The sequence below is a fragment of the Apteryx rowi genome, unplaced genomic scaffold (genome assembly GCF_003343035.1).
Source record: "Apteryx rowi isolate R43461 unplaced genomic scaffold, aptRow1 scaffold_446, whole genome shotgun sequence".
Classification (NCBI taxonomy): Eukaryota; Metazoa; Chordata; class Aves; order Apterygiformes; family Apterygidae; genus Apteryx; species Apteryx rowi.
The window spans coordinates 255,483-264,505 of NW_020450701.1; positions in this window are offsets into that span (position 1 = coordinate 255,483).

Consider the following 9,023-nt stretch of genomic DNA (forward strand, 5'->3'; position numbering starts at 1 on the left):
GAGCTGTTAAAGTTTTCCATCCCGCACCTTACAGCCTCGCTGCGGCCGTCCCCTGCCCCGGGCAGCGCCGTCCCCGCCGCGGCCCCCGCGGAGCAGCAGCAGCCGCCGCCGTGACGGAGCCGGGTACGGGAAACAGCGCTCGTAGGTCTTGCGCTTTTTGGAAAATAGTGACTTTCGCACACCTCCTAATAAGCGGTTGTATCAAAAAAGAAAAAAAAAACAACAGGCTTGAAGTTTTATATGGGTGTATGTGCTTTTTTACACGTTTACTATAAGTACTTCTGTGCCATTTTTATTTTAGGACTGTGGGGCTTGTCTAACTATGCATTTCTTCCACTGTGTGCACCATAAGCAAAAAGGTCATGAAAATTCAAAAGTGAAAAAGAATACAGATATATAGTGTTGTGATTATGAATAGATTGTGAATATATAGAATTATTAATTTTATCATAGATGAGGATACACTTAAATGAGTAGTACTTCTCACCTTTGGTGTTTACCACTTCTAGATAAACCAAATGCCTAAATCCACAACTGTAATACTAAAAAATCCCAAGGTTTGACTAGCCCAGGAAGCATCTGTATTTCGTAGACATTACAGCTTATGAAGATCCCTATAAAATGTCTCCATATAGACCAGCTTTAGATCAAGATCTTTACCCGGTCCAAGCCTGCCAACGCGAGCATCTAGCTAAGGATTCACAGCAGCCTTCCCCATCATTGAAATGCAGCCCAGGACAGCAACCCCTGCGGTGCTGGTATGCGCATCTCGCATGCTATGACTGCCCTGCACATCGCTCGTCCAGGCTGAGCAAGGCCCACCTGCCCCTCTGCTTCACAGCACTCAAAGCGGCATTTCCCACCTCCCAGAAAAGTGCACCAGCATGCCAGAACAGAGGCCAGAGGGCTGGAAACACTCCTTGTTCTTCTTTGCAAAGCTGTGTGAAGGAGGAGAATGGGGAGGGAAAAAAAAAAAAAAAAATCAAGAAAAAAAAAGATAGTTGGAAGAGCAAGCAAAAAAAGAGGGAGGCTGAGCCCATCCGTAGCAGCTAGGTACTCCCTGGGAGGAAGCAGAGGGGTTGCTCCTTCCAGGCCGTATGTACGTTACCAACTGCTAGTTTAACGTAAAGATACAGGAACAGTCTCTCTTTGGGCCAGCGACTCCGAAATTCGTTGCCACCCGGGAGCACGATCTCAGCAAGCAGCTCAGAGATGGCCCTTCCCTCTTCTCTCCCCTTCCCCCCCCCCCCAAGACATTTTGATGCCTCGTGGTTAAGCACTCCCTTGAGAAAGAAGAAGTGCGGGTTCAATGGAGCCCAGCTATCCCACTTACTGGGCGACGGTTCTAACCGCTGCCCTGTTGTACAAGAGGAGAGGCACCCAAACGCCTCCCCACATCCTCTTGTGGCTGCATTTACAAAAACACCAGCTCTGCTGGTTCCTTGGAGCGAGGGCCGCAGAGGCCTGTCGCAAGCTATCGAGCCAAAGTCCCTGGGAGCATCTTCCTCCTGCTGTGAGAAAGACTCTCCTGGAGTCAGCGTTTAAAGACCTTTTTTCCTCTCAGTGATCAGCTTTAGGCAGCTAGAGGATAAGTGCCCTGACTTTAGGTAGGACTTTGCTGCGCTGGTGCTGGGGGATCTAAGCCCTCCCCAGTACTAAGTTTTCTGATTGCATTTAAGGGACAAAGTACCTAAAAAGTGCTGATGCATTGCAATTCTTGGATGCTGAGGGCCTAACACTCAGATTTTTTAACTTTACTTTGATTTTTACTTTCTCAAATGGTGCAAAAGGAGACATCAAAACAGCATATGGTTTCTTCTTTTAAACATATGTTTTTGTCTTCACTTCAGAGACAGATTTACTTACAGAAGATTGTTAAACACCACAATAGAGAAAATAACTTCCTGAACATGTAACTGCCATGAAACTCAAAGTAGATTCTCGCATAATCTGTGTGTTTGCTCAATATTCCCCTCCACAAATTCTCAGTCTGCAAGCTAGTTGCATGCATGAAGTCTTATACAAACAAAATTTTGAAGCCAAGCTGTAAACATAAAGAAAATGTAACCATTTCAAAAGCCTAAAATTTATCAGAAGCCTAAAATTCAAATAGGGATTTTTAGGGACATTTATTTAGGCAACTTGGTGCACTGTCAGAAGCATGAGAACAGCACAGGCATGAAATTCAAGGTTTATTAAAACTGGGGCCTAATGCAAGCGTGTGAAGCTCAATGATGGAGAAAGGTCTACTTCCTTACTGGACTGTTTTTCAGCATACTGTACACCACCATACATTACTCTCATTTCTTTTATGATACGTTTAAGTTCTTAAAGCCACAAGGTACAACCCCCATACTCTTGCAGTACAGTTTTTGAACACAGTAGTTCTTCAGTGACACAGCAGATAACCTTGATTGCTACTGGCATTTGATCCAGGTGAAAGAAAATAAACAAACAAAAAAACTTACTCCACTTTATAAACATTAACTGTATACAATAGAAACCTTCAGGCAGCTTATTGTGTTCTCAGCCCAGGCAGTAGATGCATTTCTTTGAGAAACCTATATTCACTTACATTGTAATTAATAATCTTTTCCCCAGAATGTAAAGTCTGAACAGCAGCAAATGATTTTGTTTACTTTAAGGCTTATTGATGGTCATTTTGAATACTAACTGGAATAATAGATGCATTTGTATGTTTTAAACCAAACTGCATTCTCCTTTAAAAATATTTCGATGCTGTGGAAATACATGAGCTGTGAAATTAGTCTAGTCTAACAACACCCAGATGTAGTGCAAAAGCTGCACAGAAAGCAAAATTATGAAGAAATAAAATCATATTGTAAAGTTCCTCAACTAGCTCATGTTATTCATATTCATTCATGTTACCCATGTTTATATATATATATGTATGCATGTATATATCCCAAATATATAGTTTTAACTTAATTTATAAATAATACTGGATCCACAAGAAAAGTAATCCTCCCACATGCACTCCAATTGAGGGAATGTGCATATGTATATACAAACATATACATGTAAAACGTCCTTGCTGCAGCCCTTCTTTCCCAGCCTCAATGGGAAAGTTGAGCTGTACCAGGGCGAGGGAGAACCCTTGGCTTGCAGCGCCCCCTGCACACTCACAGGAGAACCTCAACTCTTGGTACATCACACAGAAAAAAAAAACTTTTACAACTTACTGTCACAAGGGTGAACCAGTGCCATTGCTTCTTCCACAGACAAAATACGCAATCGGTTATTTAATTGCTGTTGGAATAGTCTTTGTACAAGTTATCTTTGACTTCTGCTTAGTATATAGGTGTTCAGCACCAACCTGCAATCACCATAACATTCTTCTAGCATCCGGAGATGGCAAGACAGCAGGTTTCCTCACATCAAAGCTACAAGAGGCTTTGAACTACAAAGGCTGGAAATGAAAAGTTTAGGGAATGAACATCACCCTGAGACAGGATCTGTGTCTGTCAGCCTCGTGTAGTATAAAATGTCATATTTTAGTGTTCATTTATATTTAATTCAGTCAAAAATCAAAGGAGCCTGAAATACTAAGTGCTGAATTAACCTTCCTGCATATTCCCATAGTAATACATATGTTCTTAATTTGTAGGAAATGGATCCTGAAAGCATTAGCTGAGTCAAACTACTAAATTAGTAAATACTGACAGGACTGCTGTAAAAAAACTAAAAATGAAGCTTATTATGACATGCACTAAACATTCTTTTTGAGTACATCAGTAAACACATATGCACCTCATACATACAAGGTTTTAATTATTTATTTATTATTATATTATTTTACTGTGTGACAAGGCCTTATGTTCTGGAGTTTCTTGAGCTCCTACCTGAGAGGAAAAAAGAAAAAAAAAAAGAAAAAGAAAAGAATTGGGGAGAATCCCCCTCTCCATCCCCTCTCAACTTTGACAGCTTTACAAAACCAAGCCTAGAAGTCAAGCTACTTCTCTCTTCAAAGGCTCTACAATGAGTTATTTTTTCCAGCTATGCATCTAGGAACATTCCTAAGAAAGGAGATACAAACAGGCAGTCTGTCTGTGTAGAGGGATATGGAACTTTTCCCCCAAATGCCTCCATTTCTAGGGACTGTCCCATCCCATCCCATCCTGTCAGGGCTGCCAAAGCCCACAAACACTAATTCATCAGGCACAGCCTCAATAGACTCCTCACCAGCCTGCAATATTTGAGTCCCAATATGTTAGACCTGCTTTATACCTTCCCTTGTCACAGAGTATAACGGAAGGCTTCATTCCAGCCTGAATCTCAAGAATATGCCCAGATGCAAAGATACACTGCTGCAGGTTCAGGGTGGCGGGATGAAGCCAATGTCACCATCACACCAAGCTCGAGCTCTGAACCTCAGCAGGCACACTTCCACTGTGGCGCTCTGCCACTTCCACGTTGCCGTAGCACTGCTTAGCTGGGGCTCCCAGCAGATCGGAGCCGAACATCACGAGAACCAGCTATTGGCATTCGATTCCGCTGGGCATCTGTTGTGCTGGCCAAGTGCTGGCAGCAGTGGGCATCCTGCTGGCAGAGACAGCACACCACACATACTCTTACCCAGACGATTTGCTAAGGCAAAGCACAGCACCCTGAAAGAGGCAGTGGCAATCCTGTAATTTGCCCTGTTACTCATTTCTTCTTGCTAAGCTTCCTGCTAAGCTGCAGGGAAAAAATTCATTAAGCATTCATTACAACCATGATCAACTGCAGAGCAGCAAGTCTGTTCCTGCCAGGAAACAGGTCCTTTTCACTGCAATCTTGATACTTCAAATAATTTCAAACTCAGCTGCAGTGGCATAAAGATACCAGACTACTAGGCCATATGTGAAATCCATGTGTGTATTTCTGAGGTCATTTGCTACCGCTCCAATTCTGTGACAGTTTTGTCTGCTCCCAGCAAAACCTGTAATGAATAAAAAATATCATCTGTGATTCCACTTCATATTGTGACACAGCTGAAATGTTGGAAAGAATCTAAAATTATATGTAGAAGGAGATAATTCTCTGCTAGCATCAAAACCTCATTGTGAATTCAGACAGGCAGACATTTATCTGGACAGCAAGCAATACAAAGAACCTATTCCAGAAGGCACAGGGCTTAATATCAAAGTAATGAAGTTTAGAACAATCAGCCTCTCCTGTACGATCTTCCAGTAGGTTGTTCAGAAAGCTCACACTGTAGGTACCTAGAGCCTTTGTGAAGATTGCACAGAAAAAACAGGAGGGCACACAACTGACTTCCTGCTGCATGAGAGCTTCAGACCTTGAATCTAGCAAAATTCCTACAAGGTGAACTCAGGAATTTGTTTTTTGAGTTGCAAGAACAAAGTGGCTTATTTCCTGAACAAACAGTTTCTCAACTCAAAAGCAAGTGCTGCCAGTCTCATAGAGCTAAGTTCTATAAAGAGAAAGACAGATTTAATGATCACTGACATCAAGACCAAGAGTCAAGAATTTTGGTTGCAGAGTGTAGGTGAGCTTAGGGCTTTTTACTAGATATTTAGTTTTTAGTGCCTTACCACCAGTTCCCCCAAGTGACTGTAATCTTCCAAGCTCTACATTGGCAGAAACACCAGGTGTGTCAATCAAAACCACAGGAATCCATTGAGTCTTCAGCCCAGTTCCTAGACGTGGTCCAGATTCAGTGTCACAGCACCACTCACCCAGCTCTGAAGTCGCTCTGCAGGATTACATCACCCCTATGGAGCTTGAGCTTGCTCCCCATCTTTGGAGAAATTCCAGATGAAGAGCAGGAAGATATTTACCAGATATTCTTTTAAACTAAAATAGCTCTCCATATGGACAGCACAACATTGCCTGTGTCTGCTCCACATCTTAGTACTGAAGAGCCAAACCTGTCATTGGTACCTAAGAGTCAGCTTCCATTCAGTTCAGTGAAGCTGCAATTCAGAGCAATTTCAACTTGCTGCATGCCTTTGGAGTCACGTTTAATCTCTTTTCTTTTTTCTTTTTTTTTTCGTTTTTCTTTTCAAGCTTCTCAGTATCAAAGTTTCTCAAGGACAATATTCTATTCATGGCCACTAGAGAGAGTCTACATTTGCCTGGAATGCTCTCCAAACATTTATGACACTTCCATTAGATGATGGCCTTACAGGATCTACTGCTTTACCCACAAGAGTGAGCAAGTTCTGTGCACTTCTGACTAAATCTACATATACAGCCTTTCAGAGGGGGTGAGAAAATGCTAATACTTCTCCCAAAGTCAATTAGCCAGTGTTCTGTTTATCATGACAGAGAAGAAAAATAATTGTATGTATTTTGTGATTTCATGATTCTGCTCTTATATTGACTACATGGTAGCATAGGGAGGTCAGAACAGAGAGTCTTAAAGGTTACAGTATCACAAAAATATCAACATAATTGAGTATATCTGGGTGTGTTTAGGAGTAATACTAGTACATTAACCTCAGTGACAACTACTCTTAAGAACTCTGAGGCAGCCTTTGAATCAAGCCTTGGGTTTGGTTCAAAATGACAGTAGTTCCCAAGTCCAGGAGATCAGAAAAGCAAATCCAGGGACTTAACCCTGCCCAAGAACTACATTAGGATCTACTCAAACGAATATATGAAGAACGACAGCTACTTACCTTAGAATGACTGTAGTTCTTAGAGATGACACTACACTTGAGATCGCATGAGCTGCTGCATATCCATACTTTTGGCAATCCTCAGCTATCATCAGCTTGAGAAGAAGCCAAATGCGGGTTGAGGTCACACTGATCTCCCGCACAGAGTACGAGGAAGTACAGTTGCACACACAGCTCTGATGGACAGTGCCACTTCAAAACCCACTCCTAAACACCTTGCCTGCTTATACAAGTATAGTGGGAGCTACATGGACAACATCACTTCAAAGAGACAAATTTCTGGTTGGTAACCACTTTACCTACGGTTTCAATGTTATGGGTATTAATTTATATGAGGCACTATATAGGCAAACTGATAACTTTTTAAGAAGTGGAGGAACCCTCAATCAATAAACCTGGAAAGAAAACATATTCCCAAATTTACACACAGACATTACCTATGATCTCACCAACAACTCTTCCAATAAATAATAATGATACAGCTGCAAAATAAGGTTACAACATTAATCTCAATTAACAGGCCTTACTAATTTCTCAAATGCCACTTGTTTATTTTGCAAGTCAGGGAGGGACAATTTCACTGGTTATGATCAACCACTGCAAACATTTAAAAAATGGATTTAATGCTTTCACAAACATACATAAATTTTGGAGACTAAAGAGATTATTTGAAAGTCATGTGTAAATCAGGTATTAGCAGTACATGTTTTTCCATGCTGTTCTGGTATTGTGCCCTAGAAGGTCATCGTTGTAACTGCCTATGAAGTCAGTCTAATCCTTAGACTTTGCCAAAACCATGAGTAAACAATTTGTCCTAATGCAACAGCTTTGTGAAGTAGTCAGAGCTAGACGAGCCAACCAAATGTTCATATGGGTAAACAGCAGTCAGGCGGCAGAAACTGTATCAGCAGTAGCCTAAGCTAGATTCAAGCAGGCAGACTTGAAAGCAAAAGGAAGAACACTCTTCCCTCTTCTTTCCCTTCTCTCTCCTCCCACTTCCACGCTGCCTGCAAACGCTGCTATTTCCAGCATCTCTCTTGGGCAAGCCAAGAAGGGTCTTAAGACAGACATAACCGGAGCAAAATTAGTGTTTCTGTATGTATAATGTTCAGTCACAGGACTTCAGTGCCTACTTAATTACTTAAACAAATTTAAACATACAAATAGCTATGCACAGGAGTTACTGACACTGCACAATTTTAAGTTATACCTTTGACCTTTCTGTGTTGTTTCTTTCTTGCTGCTACAAATCTTACATCATCATGTGGCAGCATCTGGCTGGGTTTCAGCCCTCCTCTTCCACTGGGTGCAAAAGCATTTATTTGGCAGCTTCTGCTACTAGAAGGAGAAGAGAAAAGAAAGAAAGGTGGACTACAGGAAAACCCCCAGATTTAGATCCAGCCATTGCATCTTCTAAAACTAGATCACCTTGGAAGCGGAACAACATGGAAACATGGTTGCCCTACAGAACTGATAGGTGACTTTTAGAACCACTGACATATCACTTACATATTTCCTTCCTCTCGTTGAAATAGCACCCAGAAGTCTTCTGCCCTCTTTGGGTTTCCCTTCATTCCCTTCTGTCCAATACATACAGATCTCAGAGGAAGTCAAGCAAAGGTTTTCATTTCCATCTGCCCAATTTGTGTGAAATCCGATCATTAATCTACTGCTTCTGTCTCTACCAGTAACACTATAAACAGATAGCAAGCATACAAAAATCTCCATGACAAAAATGATCTAGAAGAAAGGAAGCCCAAGAAAGGAAGCAGATGAAAAAACAAACAAACAAACAGTGCCATATCAGAACAGACCTCTTCAAAATTTGCAGTGTCTGCACAAATGTATATGGGAATGGAGACAGGGCTTATGGTTAGGAGGTAGAGTCTGACAAAAAGGTAGAGTATCTCTAATTATACAACGATGAGACAGCAATAGAAAAGAAGCTTCATTTTAACTAAAAACCCACGTACTGAGATGACAGAATATAAAATCAGCTTTTGTAATAGTGTGAAAGAAGTTGTTTGACCTCTTGCTCACAGGTTTAAAAGATACTACTGTGCACTTCTTTCCTAAAGAACACCCCCAGGCTCCTCTTGCTATTGGCTAACAGAAACGACAGGACCTCCTAAATGTTCATCTCATGTCTGGAAACTTCCTTTTACCTGCCATCCTTCTTTTAATTTTTTACTCATTGGACGCAAGTTTCTAACCACCACAGACCCAGTCCAGATCTACTGGATCACTTTAGAAATGAAATCAGATTAGCTATCAACAAGGCAAGTCACTAGAAGTAGTATTTCCAGCATGAAGCAAAATTAAGTAGCCAAAACAAAGGTCAATAAAGCCCAAATACAAGTCTGCCACAACAATCAT